This window comes from Nothobranchius furzeri, chromosome 6 (genome assembly GCF_043380555.1).
Source record: "Nothobranchius furzeri strain GRZ-AD chromosome 6, NfurGRZ-RIMD1, whole genome shotgun sequence".
Taxonomy (NCBI): domain Eukaryota; kingdom Metazoa; phylum Chordata; class Actinopteri; order Cyprinodontiformes; family Nothobranchiidae; genus Nothobranchius; species Nothobranchius furzeri.
This window is the reverse complement of record NC_091746.1, coordinates 22643620-22658428: the sequence shown is the minus strand read 5'-3', so window position 1 is coordinate 22658428 and position 14809 is coordinate 22643620.

Genomic DNA, 14809 nt, shown 5'->3' with positions numbered 1-14809 from the left:
CACAGGGGTACATCAGTGAAAAAAGGTTGAGTACCACTGTCCTAGTGGACAACCCTATTGTTGCCGACATGAATGTGTGACGAGGAGTTCAGCTGCTTCTCGGCTTTCGTGCAGTGAAGAGCTTCAGGTCTGAAAATTGTCCGATTTCGACCAGCAGCCATTTTTGTTAAGAGTAAATGTTTGTGAAAGTGCAATTTGAAAAACGACCTGTAGTTGCCTTGACAACGCCTCTAACAGCTTCAGAGCATCGTGGCTGCTCAGGTTCAGTCTAGAAGTGTAATGAAAACACCATCACGTGTGTGGAGTTAAAACTGTCAAAGAAACAGCATAAAAACCCAGAACCAAGTGGTGAGCATGGAGGAGGAGCAGTGATGGTTTGGGGTTGGCAGACATGGTGTGAGACCATCTGTCTGAGCCAGAATGCAGCAGCAGAACAGCTGACTAAAGAACCAGGATGTGCCACTGGACAGCAAAAGGCTGATGGATCATGCTACAGGAGTTAAAATCAAACCTTTGGCCTGTACTGTAAATTTAAAAAGTCAATAATTATCTTAATATTAAATGAACTTCAAATATAAAACAAACTCAAAACATTTAAAAACGGTTTGTTGGGGTCCTTCGGGTCATTTCTTAGTCTAGTAATGGCGGCAGTTGGCCACAAAGGTGCCTAATTTTTATTTATATATTTTTATCTGCTTTTAAAAATTATTTTGGACGATATAGAAACATTTGAATATATCGGTCGACCTCTATCCTCGATGTCTGCTCGTGCTCCTTCTGGGAGTGAGGCCCCGTCTGCGTGGACCACCTTCCATCCGACCACACTTCCCAAGTCTGGATGACATTCCGATATCAGCACTGTAGATCCTGGTGGTGGGCATCAGTGAGGCCAAGTCTTGCTCGCTCTTGGCGTACAGCTTCATGTCATCCACGTAGAGGAGGTGGCTGATGGTGGTTCCACTCTTCAGTCGGTATCCATAACCAGTTTGATGGTCTGACTAAGAGGGTTGAGACCTCTGGTTCGGAATCTTCTTATTCAACACGGAGCAGTAATTAGAAGTCTTTTACCTTTTGCTGACATGTTTATGCCCGTACTTCCACCTTCATCAGAGCCGCCAGCTGTTGGTGGCGTCACTTCCCTTTATGTGCGGGCAGCAGAGGATGATGTCGCCCCCTGCTGCCGCATCCTTCACGCTGATAACAGTCCCATGTGTGATCCACCGTCGTCTCTGTCCATGGTGTTGTGTCTGCGTCTCCTTATCTCCATCGCTTCCCTGATCCATCTTCTGTGTTGTTGTTCCGTGTTTATGGTCCGTGTGCTGTCCCAACCCTTTATGTGATTTTCCCGTGTATAGCGGCCCGTTACCGCCGATTCTTTCATTGAACCTTCCACTTCCTGTTGTGCTGCTCTTGTGTGTCTTTTAGTTTCTTTCTCACACTCTTTTGATGTTCTGTTGTTCGTGTGATGAGTTGGCGTCCTGGTTCTCCTACGTATGTTCTACTGCAGAGGTCACATGATACCTCGCAGATGACGCCGTGTTTTTGTCTGCTGGCATTTCGTCGCTGGGTGCACCACCCTGTTGTTGACCACCAGGTTTGGTTTAGTTGGTGTGTTGCTGTCGTGTCTGTTCATCACTGTCCTCATTTTTCTGTTAAGTCTTTGATGTGAGTAAGGCTTATTGCTGGTTCGGCTCCCTCTGTTGTCCTGCCTCTCCTTGTGTTTGTTTGTTGTTTACCTTTCTTTAGTGCCCATGTTGGGTATCTGCATGTGTTGGTCCTCTAGTTTGAGATCCAGTTCTTCTGTTATCATGTTAGCTCTGTGGTATAGTGTTCTGATCACTGGTGTATTATGGGATGTTCTGGTGTCCATGGGAGGTATTGATCTGTATGTGCTGATTCCTGCTGTCTGGTTACTCTCAGGTCCATGAATGTGGTTCTCGTTTTCTTCTTCATGTGTGAATTTTGTGTTGTTTGTGTCGTCTGTACTGTTTAGATGTTTTGTTAGCGTGTCTGTTTGTCCTTTAGGGATTATTTCTAATATGTCGTCCGCGTGTCTTCTCCATAACTCAGTTTTTGGGGGGGCTTTTGATCCAGGTTTTCCACGAAGAATTCCCAGAGGGTGGCTGATAGCGGGTTTCCCATTGCAACTCCTAATTGTTTGTAAATAAGCCCGTTGTACGTGAAGTATGGAGTCTGCCACCAGCTCTATTACTTGTTTATGCCGTTCGCCATCAGCTCTGTCTGCTTTGATTCCGTTTATTTATCGATGGTTTTTTGGCGAGAGTTTTTGTAAACAGAGAAGTGACATCGTGGGAAATGAGACGTCGCTGTCTTCTATTGTAGTCTTTTTGAGTTTGTTGGCTAGCTCCGTGCTATTTCTGCAGTGTTGGTCTGTATTGCACATAACGTCACTCATTTGGGGGATATTTTCTGTCATTTTGCCATTATCTGCCCCTCGGTGGTGAACATTCAGATCAGTGGACAACCTAGAAGACTTTCTGTCCGGAGTAAAGAGGTGGTGGTTGGCTGATGATTTGTGCCTCTATGAGGACCCGACAGAGGCAGTCCTATTTGCCAAGGCAACCAGAATGAATGACAGCTCAGAGGCTCTCAGACATTTCCATATAAAACCAACTCCAAACAGAACGGCTCCTTAAGATCCTCCTTTTTAATAAAATAAATCAAAATTGATGCTTTAATTTCACACAGAAACTAAACATCATGTAAGGGGAAGTGTATAAGAAGTAGAAGCTGAATCCTCCTCCTGAAGCAACATTGTGAAAATGTAGGTGGGTCAGGAGAATATTCAACTTTTATTTCTGACTTGACCTCTGACCTCTGTGTTAGCCTGCGGTGCTGGGTAACCTCCTGATGTCTGTGAGGTTTGTTCTGCACTGAATGGGAGTCGTCCACATCAACAACAGGAACACGGCTGTTCACGAGCTGCATTTCTACCAGATCACCACTAGAGGGCATCACAGCAGCACTAGAGCCTGCTGGATGCTGAGGGAGGAACGTGGATGATGGGCGGGTGTTTAGACTGTGGGTTTGATTTGATTTAAACTTTCTCCACCCAGCCAACACTTCCTGCTGGGAGAGGATGACAGTGAATTATTTCCTGTTATAAATGTCACAGAGGACGTGTTCATGTGTGTTTGTCTGTTTATGTGAGCATCTATACTGATTACTGACGGAGGCAGACCCCAGCTGTTCTGGTCATCCATCCATATGTACGCCTCCTCTCAGGTCCTTGCCCATTCAGTCCTGTCCTGCTGCCGGGGTTTTCATGAAGATCAGGTGAGGTTTTCTTTCCTGAGCTACGCCCTGTCCTGTCTCTGGGCAGACCAGGGCGTGAGGACAGCGGCCGCCCGCGGTTACGACTGCGCTGTGGTGAGCGTTCCTCAACACACACTCCCACTGAGTGCAGGAGAAGCAGAGATTAGTGTGTGTGTGTGTGTGTGTGTGTGTGTGTGTGTGTGTGTGTGTAGAGCTGAGAAGCTCCAAGAGGCTGTCCGTGGTCTTCCCCAGCCCCAGCGAGGGGCCTTTGTTCTGGGGTTATCGACACCGACAGGCCCCCTTGGTTCCTGCTGAGAAACAGAAATCATCACCATCACCTCTCACACACTCCACTCTTACCCTTCTTGTGAGGACCTTTCATGCCTTCTCCAAACCTTTATCCTTTATTATATTTTCTGGGAAGTCAAAGACGACTGGAGAGGAGCCAGTCGAGGTGGCTCGGGCATCTGGTCAGGATGCCTCCTGGACGCTTCCCTGGTGAGGTTTTCCAGGCACGTCCAACTGGGAGGAGACCTAAAGGAAGACCTAGGACATGGTGGAGGGACTATGTCTCTCAGCTGGCCAGGGAACGCCTTGGGATTCCCCCGGAGGAGCTGGTCCAAGTGGCTGGGGAGAGGGCCTCTTGACCTGGGCTACTATCTCCGTGACCCGACTCTGGATTAGTGGAAGATAATGGACGGATGGAAGAAGACTGAATACACACAACATTTTACTTGCAATAAAACAGATTTGTTGTAAAAGTAGATCTTTTTAATGATTCTCCTTTGGATTTTGGCTTCTTTTAAATCTCAGTTTCAATCTTTTTACGAGTGTCGGCCCTGAGATTAGAAAATCGTCGTTCAAACCCGGTTGGGTCATACCAAAGACTTAAAAATGGGACCTGATGCCTCCCTGCTCCACACTCAGCCTAACGAGTTGGATTGGGGCTAAAACAGACTAATACAAGTAATGTATTAAAAATATGAAAATAACTCTGAAAATGCCCTTTTAGCATTGTTCAGATCAAGCCTTTGATAAAAAAAAATGATATTCAGTTTTGTTTAGATCATTGATTTTAGATATAATTCCCTTTCTTTAGCGCAGGGCTATTCGGTTCTGGTCCTGGAGGGCTGGTGTGGCGTTTGGATGTGGCTACATGTTTGTTAAAAGATCAGTAAGATTGTATGGTTGATAATCTCTAGATTATTCAGAAAACCATGCGACACAATCGTGCCGACTCTACTTTACCCTTAAGCGGTCCAGGGAAGAGGCAGCTAAATTGGTGATGTCACCGGATGGAGTTGCTTCTCGAGCCTCAAAGAGTCTCTGTTGCCTTTGAATTCAGATGTCGCCGACCATAAGATGCTACCGGGGTCTGCAAGGTAGACGTTCCACATCTGAGGAGCTGTAGCGTCTGAAATCACTCGCAAGCGCTGCAGAGCGGCTTTGACCTTGAGGTCAAAAGAGAGGATGGTTTCAAGTGCTTGCTCGCCCGGTCGGCCTACCGAGTAAGCTGGCGAAGAACTGGTTAGATCAGGAAGTGATCTAACCTTTAACTGTTGTTGACACATTTTGACCAATCAGAATTTGACAGGTTTTAAAGGACTTTGTTGAGGCTCCTCTTCTTGGTAACACGGTCGTAGAGCGGTGTGTTTTCTGGTTTGGAGACCAGACAGTTGAGATGTGGCACACAAGTTCATTTCTTCATGTCGGCGCCACGGTGTTGGATTGGCCTGTATGAAGAAGTCTGTCCTGTGAGTTAAAAGTTAACTTCTGGTCATTTTTAATGAAAAGCATGACCATTTGGTACACTACACCGGTGCCCAGCACGTTTTGTTTAACCTGCTTCAACACACCTGATTTCAACCAGCAGATGATTAACAGGCTTCTGCAGGGCCTGATGAGCTGCTGCAGGTGATTCAACCACTGACTCAAGTGCGTTGGAGCAGAGAAACCACTAAAACGTGCCGGATACCGGCCCTCCAGGACCAGAATTGAAAAGAATTGCTTTAGTGCAGCATAGTCCATTTTTCACGCTGTCATGATCAGGACTGGATTGCGTTAGATGTTTAGAAAAGACTACACCTCCCAAAATCAGACATCACCTTATGTTAAAAAACGACTAACATGGCCGATATATTGTCCATCCCTACTTCATAGTTTACCTGCCATTTTAAATGCTTTAAAGTATAAAAAATATTTCCAAAAGGGATTTAAAATATGTTTAAAATGAGAAAAAAATCGACCAGAACCAGGATGTTGAGACGAACTCTGAAGGTGACTGGCAGCCAGTGAAGCTGGAGGAGAAGCGGGGTGATGTGGGTGTGTTTGGTTCTGAACACACGGTTCAGGGAGGTTCTGCTCAGACGTCACTGATGTGCATTTTCCACTCAAGTTGAACTACACAGAAGATCAAATACATCCTTCACGGAGAACGAGAGGAAAATAATTGTGACTGTGTTTAAAAAGCAGATGTAAATGGAAAATGGTTGTTAAATCCATAATGAACCGTCAGCAGGGATGAATCGAATCGGTCGTTAACGATTTGTATCACCGGCCTTTGTGGAAGGGATCTGCATCCCTAATCCACAGACCGCTTGTGTCACGTTCTGTGTGGCTGGAGATGGTGGACCATGTGTGGAGAGGCAGCTCAGGAGGTAAAAATGGTTTTAATAAGAGTGGAAATGGCAGGACAACACTGACAGCTAACACAAACAATGATCTGATCAAGGACATAACGAGACGGGAGGTATAAATACTCTGGGGAAAATGAGGAACACCTGGGCAGGCTAACAAGGGGCAGGTGAAACCAATAGGGACTAATGAGGCTGGAGAGGGACACAGTCAGGAAGGCAGGGGCAGAACATGACATGCTGCTGCTCAGATTTACTCAAAAAACATTGAAGTTCCTGAAAAAGTTCTGCTGAATAGATGCTGAAACGTTATTAACTGGCTTTTCCTTTTGTTTCCTGTTTTCATTTTTAATACTTTGTTTGTTTGATCCACTTAGCTTTAATGGTTTGCTTTCAGTCCTGACCAATCCACAAAACTAAGATTCAGCAGTTCCAAACCCACTGATTTTAGAACATTTGAGCCTGTATTGTTGTTCTTTACTACATTTTAACCTGCAACGGAGGCAGAAAACGACTAGATATCAGCCCTGAAGATGGGCGGTACGTCACCCGTCCTCGGTATCGGCAACAGACAAAAAAACCTCCACCAGTCTGTTCTAAAGCACTAAAAGGTAACAAAACAACATTTCTTTGTTTGACCTTCATTTATTGTTTGTATTTAAACAAAAGTAGAGAGCAGACCCTGAGGAAACAGCCCCCACGCCCTTTACAGGAAGACGATTCCCCAGCCGGCTCACGCCTTTAAGCAGCAGGACGTGTGTGTCGCTGTCCAAGACACTGATTCAGCATCACTGAGTTAGAATGTCACAGTCAGTTCATATAGGTGTGTGTGTGTTTGCAGGAGAGAGAGATAACACACACGCACGCACGCACGCACACACACACACACACACACACACACACACACACACACACACACACACACACACACACGGTGCGTTGGTCATGCTGGTTATGTTGAAAGTTAATCAGTGTTGGGAAGTTTAGCCTGAGTGTATTTATTATGATAAACCAAAGTGTGAATATTCATCATTCACACACACACACACACACACACACACACACACACACACACACACACACACACACCCCGGAGCTCACGCCTTATCACTACACACCCAACGCACAAACTGGCAGTTGACACAACCACGGCACACACACGTGACTCGACTTCTCTTTTGATCTAAAGTTTATTTTCCAGTTGTCTTCTCGGGTTTGTTTTAACCTCTCTGCCCTCCTCCTCTCTCGTCTCGTTCCTTTAAACACGAGCCACTTCACTTCTCCAGATTACGTTCCCATGGAGACGGCCGTCCTGAGAGTACGGCCGAGGACGACGGGCGTGATGGAGACCCAGTTCCAAGTCAACCACCGTATTTTCAGGTAGAAACCAACGGTTTTCTTTCTGTTTGAGTAACTCTGCAGGGAAGGACCCACCAACTTCCTTAACTTGACCATCTGCCATGCTCTTATCTCTGTCTACAGCCCTGTGACTAGCCTCAGATGTGAGCATCACTCAATAAGTCAATATGGCTGAAAGTTAGCCTTTAGTCCTCACACACACATTCACCAGTGGCTTTTTCTTATCAGAGCTCAGGAGGAAGATGCCAGGAGATCAATGAGCTGCTGTCACATAATATCATCCACCTTTGGTTCGACTCGCTTCCGGAAGCCCCTGATGATCGTGACTTGATGAGAGATGTTAAAACTCCTCTGGAGATCAGAGGAGCAGAAATAATGAGTGGTCAGGGAGATCAAGCATTTCAAGTCCAAATCAGGTCTCAAGTCTTTAAATGTCAGTCAAGTCTCATTTTGAGGGCCAGGTGCAAGTCAGTGAGGTTCAAGTTCAAGTCAAGTAATAATAATAACAATAATACATTTTATTTAAAAGCGCCTTTCAGAACACCCAAGGTCACTTGACAGAAAACACGTAATAAAATACAATAAAACAATAATAAAACCCAAAGAAGAAAAAACAAAGAGAGAAACAGTTCAATAAAATCAGAGGTTGTAGGCAGATTTAAACATGTGTGTTTTGAGTTTTGTTTTGAAAAGGGTAAAACTGTCGACGTTCCTGATGTCTGGGGGAAGTGAGTTCCAGAGACGAGGAGCAGAGCGGCTGAAAGCTCTGCTCCCCATGGTAGCGAGACGGGCAGAAGGAACGGCAAGATGGATGGAAGAAGAAGATTTGAGTGAACGGGATGGGGTGTGAATACTTATAAGGTCTGAGATATATGGAGGAGAGAGGTTGTGGATTGCTTTGAAGGTATGGAGGAGAATTTTGAAGATGGACCTGAATTTAACTGGGAGCCAGTGAAGCTGCTGGAGAACCGGGGTGATGTGGTGAAAGGAAGGGGTTCTGGTGATAATACGGGCTGCTGAATTCTCTGAGGGATGAGACCAAGTCAAGTCCAAGTCAAACCGAACGTCTCCCTTTCTTCCATTCGGTTTAATTCCAAATGCAGAAACCTGCTTCTTACACGTGTTTAACTATTATTTGTAAAAACCACAACATGACATTTGGTTTATTTTCCTGTCAGCTTCCATTAAAACTGTTGCACACCCGCGGTGAATTTGTTGTCATATGCAGCAAAATCCGATCAGGTCTCCTCTCTTCTCTAGTGTTTTGCCGCATAATGAAGCTGTTTGTCATCCCAGTTCGACAGTAACTCTCATGGAGGCACGAAAACAAACACATTTCCTTATTGTGTCGGTAAAACCCAGTCTGTCAGCAAACAGCTCCAGCCTGGCCCATTTAGACAACATCTACATGCTTACTTTACTCCTCTGGAAGCTGATGACTTGTGACACGCTCGACCCGATTTGTGTTTTAGGGAGCTAAAGTTTCGCCAACATCAGAAACACTTTATTCAGCAACAACTCTGCTTTCCTGTGACGATAAATGCATCTTACTGACTGTGCCACTCAGATAAAAGACGCTGAACTGATTTGTTTAAAATATTTTTCATGTCTCCCGTCACCCGGTGACGTGTCAGAGTCCCAGGTGGCGCTGCAGGACGGATCGCGCTCGCGCACTCTTTTCTTATCTGTCTGAATTCCTGAGTAGGTAAATAATTGGGGTTGGATCATTAACATGCAGCAGTGCGTGTTTACGTCTCAAAAAGAGCCAGCCTTCGGGTTTGATCAGGAGCTTAACATAAATTAATGTCATTATATCAAACAGAAACGAGGTCTGGTGAGGTGCTTCGTGGTTTTCAGGGAGGAGAGGGGATTAAATTAATTAGAGGAGCGTGATTAAGAAACGTTGGTAATTTTTAGTAACAAGCTGGATTGCTCAATGTTTTTGAGATTCTTGCTCGGATTTCGCTGTTTTTCCTGATTTACCTCCTCAGTGGTCTAGTGGTAGCGCGTCCACCCTGAGACTGGGACATCAGGGTTCAAATCCCGGTCGGGTCATACCAAAGACTTTAACAACGGGACCCAACGCCTCACTGCTTGACACTCCGCTTTAAGGAGTTGGATTGGGGGTTAAACCGCCGCTTCCCACGGGGATGGGTCACATGCAGAGATGAATTTCACCAGTGTGTGATGACTCATGGTACTGGAAATACTGAGCATTAGGTGATTTTTATTGGTTCATCAGATTTCTCTTCTGTTGGAACATCTGCTCCCAGCACTTGTTTCAGTTTCCTCTCTGAGTGCTGTCTGGATTCTTTTAGCTCGATGGATTTGATCCTAGAGGTTCAAAAACAAGGAAACAAGACTTGTTTGCTTCCTTCATGATGAGAAATCTGAGGAGTCACTCGGTTCACAGTAGAAAATGTGTAATGAGAAGCTTTTAGATTGTAGCAAGAGCTTAATCAGTGTGAGTGCCATAACTTACAGCATCAGGCCGAGAAGACAAACAACAATAATGTGCTGCCGACATCCCAACTTGGACTCTGATCCCCAGTATATATCCAACCATCCATCTTCATCCGCTTATCCAGAGTCGGGTCGCGGGGGCAGTAGCCTAAGGCGAGAGGCCCAGACTTCCCTCTCCTCAGCCACTTGGGCCAGCTCCTCCGGGGGAATCCCAAGGTGTTCCCTGGCCAGGTGAGAGACATAGTCCCTCCACCGTGTCCTGGGTCTTTCCTTGGGTCTCCTACCGGTTGGACGTGCCCAGAAAACCTCACCAGGGAGGCGTCTAGGAGGCATCCTGACTAGATGCCCAAGCCACCTCAACTGGTTCTTCTCAACATGGAGGAGCAGCGGGTCTACTCTGAGCCCCTCCCGGATGACCGAGCTTCTCACCCTAAGGGAGAGCCCAGCCACTCTACAGAGAAAACTCATTCCAGCCGCTTGTATTCGCGATCTCGTTCTTTTGGTCACCACCCAAAGCTCATGACCATAGGTGAGGGTAGGAACGTAGATCGACCGGAAAATCGAGAGCTTCGCCTTCTGACTCAGCTCTCTCTTCACCACGACAGACCGGTACAACGCCCACATCACTGCAGATGCAGCACCAATCCACCTATCGATCTCACGCGCCAGTTTTCCCTCACTCATGAACAAGACCACGAGATACTTAAACTCCTCCACTTGGGGCAGGACCTCATCCCTGACCCGGAGAAGGCATTCTACCCTTTTCTGAATCAAGACCATGGTCTCAGATTTAGAGGAGCTGATTCTCATCCCAGCTGCTTCACTCTCGGCTACGAACCGTTCCAACGAAAGCTGAAGATCACGTTCTGATGAAGCCAACAGGACCACATCATCTGCAAAAAGCAGAGACCTGATCCTCAGGCCACCAAAACGGATGCCCTCCACACCTTGGCTGTGCCTAGAAATCCTGTCCATAAAGGTTATGAACAGAATCGGTGACAAAGGGCAGCCTTGGCGGAGTCCAACTCTCACTGGGAACGAGCCCGACATACTGCCGGCAATGCGGACCAAGCTCTGACACCGGTCATACCTAACGGCCTGTATCAGAGGGCCTGGTGCCCCATACTCCTGGAGTACCCCCCACAGGACCCATTGGGGGACACGGTCAAATGCCTTCTCCAAATCTACAAAACACATGTAGACTGGTTGGGCAAAATCCCACGCACCCTCAGGGTCCCCCTAAGTTTATGGAGCTGGTCCAGTGTTCCACGGCCAGGACAAAAACCACATTGTTCCTCCTGAATCCGAGGTTCAACAATCAAACGAACCCTCCTCCCGAGAACCCCTGAATAGACCTTACCAGGGAGGCTCAGGAATGTGATCCCCATGTAGATGGAACACACTCTGTGGTCCACATTTTTAAATAAGGGGACCACCACCCCACTCCACCAGTCCAGTGGAACTACCCTCGATGTCAACGCGATATTGCAAAGCCGCATCAGCCAACACATCCTGAGCCTTAAGGAACTCTGGGCGGATCTCATCCACCTGTCAGGCGTGCTGGTGAGTGAAACGGAGGCGAGGATCCACACGCGGGTGAAGAAGGAGGCAGACAGGAACATTAAAACAGGGATTTTAATCAGGAACACGCAGGACAATGAAACAATGAGCCAACCAGACACAATGGACTAACAGGGTTTAAATACAGGAGGAACTGGGACCTTGGGTGATTGGGAGACGAGAGGCAGGTGGGAGCAATTAACATGGACGCAGGACTGAACAGAATGGGGAGACGGGACAGGGTGTGACAGTACCCCCAGAGCCTTGCCTCTGAGGAGTTTTTTGACCACCTCAGTTACTTCAGCCCCAGAGATTGGAGAGCCCAACTCAAAGTCCCCAGACTCTGCTTCCTCAATGGAAGACGTGCCGATGGGATTGAGGAGGTCTTCAAAGTATTCCGTCCACCGATCCACAACGTCCTGAGTAGAGGTCAGCAGCACACCGCCCATACTGTAAACAGTGTTCGTAGTGCACTGCTTTCCCCTCCTGAGGTGCTGGATGGTTGATCAGAATTTCCTCGAAGCCGTACGGAAGTTTTGCTCCATGGTCTCACCAAACTCCTCCCACTCCCAGTTTTTTGCCTCCGCAACCAGTCAAGCCGCATTCCGCTTGGACTGCTGGTACCGATCAGCTGCCTCTGGGGTCCCACAGGCCAAAAGACCCGATAGGACTCTTTCTTCAGCTTGACAGCATCCCTAACTGTAGGTGTACATCAGCGGGTTCGGGGGTTGCTGCCACAACAGTAGCACGGAACATGACCAACTCAGACTCAATGTTCCCCGCTCCCCTCAGGACATGTTTGAAGTTCTGTCGGAGGTGGGAATTGAAGCTCTTTCTGACAGAAGACTCCGCCCAACGTTCCCAGCAGACCCTCACAATAAGTTCTAGGCCAGCCAGTTGTAGCAGTTACTACATATTAATTATGACCAATGAGATGTGATGATTCCATGTAAATATGAAATATCAACCTGATTGATCTTTGAATGTTTAATCAGAATATTCTAGGGTTCTTTGCTTCTTCAGGGACCATAAATACACTTCGTATTAATGTAGACAGAGTCAGTATATAGTTTATGAAATTAATTTAATTATATTTCCTAAACTAATAATTTATACATGACAAGATATGAATGAGAGGTGGTGTGGTGGATGTGAGGTGTTGTGATGGAAGCTAGATGTTGTAGCAACCGTTCTTTGTATCTGACAGAAATTGTGAAATCTGGGTGTAAAGTAATTTGTTATAATAAACTAGACAGTTGTTTATTTATAAACCTCATCAGACGCCAGTATGCAGGCTTATGTTACCCTTGTATGAGTTACTCCTGGCGGTCCGGAGGGTTGTGATCAGAGTGGTGAGGTCACCGGACGTCGAAACCACGATCCTCAGAGATTAGTAGCTTCCTTTGAGTTCAGCTTCCTCGGCCATGAGATGCAACCCGGTGTCTGCGGGTTAGATGTCCAAGGTGGATGTCTGAGATTTGAAGTAGCTCTGAAAGGAGCTGTTTGTCTGTAATCACTCGCAGCGTCGCAGAAAGGTTGGACATAAAGATTACAAATATGGTTAAATGAGAAAAAAACTTTTTTATTAGAAAATGAAAGGAAAAGGAAAGAGGGAAATCAGTGGATGGGGGAAGGCAGAATAAGTAGAAAGAGCAGAACAAGGAGAGGGTGATGAAGGTCCCACCAAACCTGAACAGGTGAGTTTAAAGGAGACCACCGAGTCCACTGATCTCAGGCTTAGGGGGAGAGAGGTCCAGAGTCTGGGGGCCACAGCAGCAAATGATCTGTCACCTTTGACCTTTAACCTGGTGCAGCACAACCAGTAGGCTTTGGTCACTGGACCTCAGGGACCTGCTGGAGGTGTAGGGACTAAGAAGATCACCAATGCTAGATGGTGCTTGTCCATGTAAGGCCCTATAGACCAGAACCAGGATCTTGAGATGAACCCTGAAGTTGACTGGCAGCCAGTGAAGCTGGAGGAGAAGCGGGGTGATGTGGGTGTGTTTGGAGGACTTGGTCAGAAGCCGAGCACAGGCATTCTGAAATGATTCATTTCAGATCTTAAACTACACCAGATCAGTATGCTGGATGAACAAGTTAATCTATCAGTACACTCATACACATTATAATAAGATTATTATTAATGTTTAACATTTTTGCTTCACATAACATTTGCACTTCACGCTAAGAGTTAGCCTCTCTGAGTATCTGAGTGAAGGAGTGATTTTTAGGTATCTTTGTTAACGCCTCTTAAACGTGTTAAATTCTTATTTGTCTAGAATTTGTAAACAAAATTTAATATAAACAGGAATCACTTCCTGATCCAGCAGCTTTCCAGCTGTATCCTGGTCTGGCCGACCAGTGAGCAAGCATTTTGAGACCATCCTATCTTTTGACCTCAAGGTCAAAGCCTCTCTGCAACGCTTGTGAGTGATTTCAGACACAACGGCTCTTTTAAGAGCCACCGAACACCTCAGACACAAAATAAGCATTCCAACTTCCTGCTGTCACCTGAAGGTATCTCAGACTAGACGGGTCGTATTTGAGCTGTCTACAAGTGCCGTTGCCAGAGGTCCACTCAACCGGCTGTGTCCATCCCGACCTCCTGACCCCCTGGATCACCCGGGAAACTCCGCACAAGGGTGCGTAGCCTCAGGCAAAGTCTTCTGTTTCATTTTGGGTAAGTCGGGGTGCAGCAGCTCGTCTGCAGCTCGTTCAGAATGCTGCAGCGAGATTTCTTAGTTGGCAAAAGAAAGTTTGATTATATCACACCTGTTCTGGCTGCTCTTCACTAGCTGCCTGTGGATTTTAGATTTTGTTTTAAACTCCTTTTAATGCTTTTTAAGGCTTTGAACGGACTAGTTCCAGCTCATTTGATGGAGTTGGTGCAGCCTTATGTCCCTGCTCGAATTCTGGGTTAGCCCTAACCCTAACCCTAACCCTAACCCTAACCCTCCAAGAGCCAGTTGATGCCGGTGGCTCGTAGAGCTCGGCTAAAGACGAGAAGCGATAGGGCATTCTCTGTAGCAGGACCAAACCCCCTCTCTGTTTAAAACAAGGTTGAAGACCCACTTTTATGATTTGGCTTTTAACTCTCTGTTGTTGATCTTTGACATGATTTTACTCTGGTTTTACTTGTTGGTTTTAATTGTCTTTGGTGATTTGATCAGTTTTAATTTGTTACTGTGCAGCACTTTGGTGGCACGCCTCATGCCTGTAAGGGGCTCTATAAATAAAGATGATGATGATGATGATGATGATGATAGAGATGGTTGTGTGTGACAATCTAAGAAGACCAGCAGTTTCTGAAATATTCAGAACAACCATGCCATTTTCAGTTACTTAAATTGTCTTTACTCCCCATTCACACACTGGTCTGTGGTGAAATTCGTTCTCCACATTTGACCCATTTCCTGGGGGAGCAGTGAGCTGGTGTAACCCGACTTTGGATCTGAACCCACAGGGACAGCAGTAGCTCAGTAGAGCGGGCTGTCCAGTCATCGGAAGGTTGCAGGTTC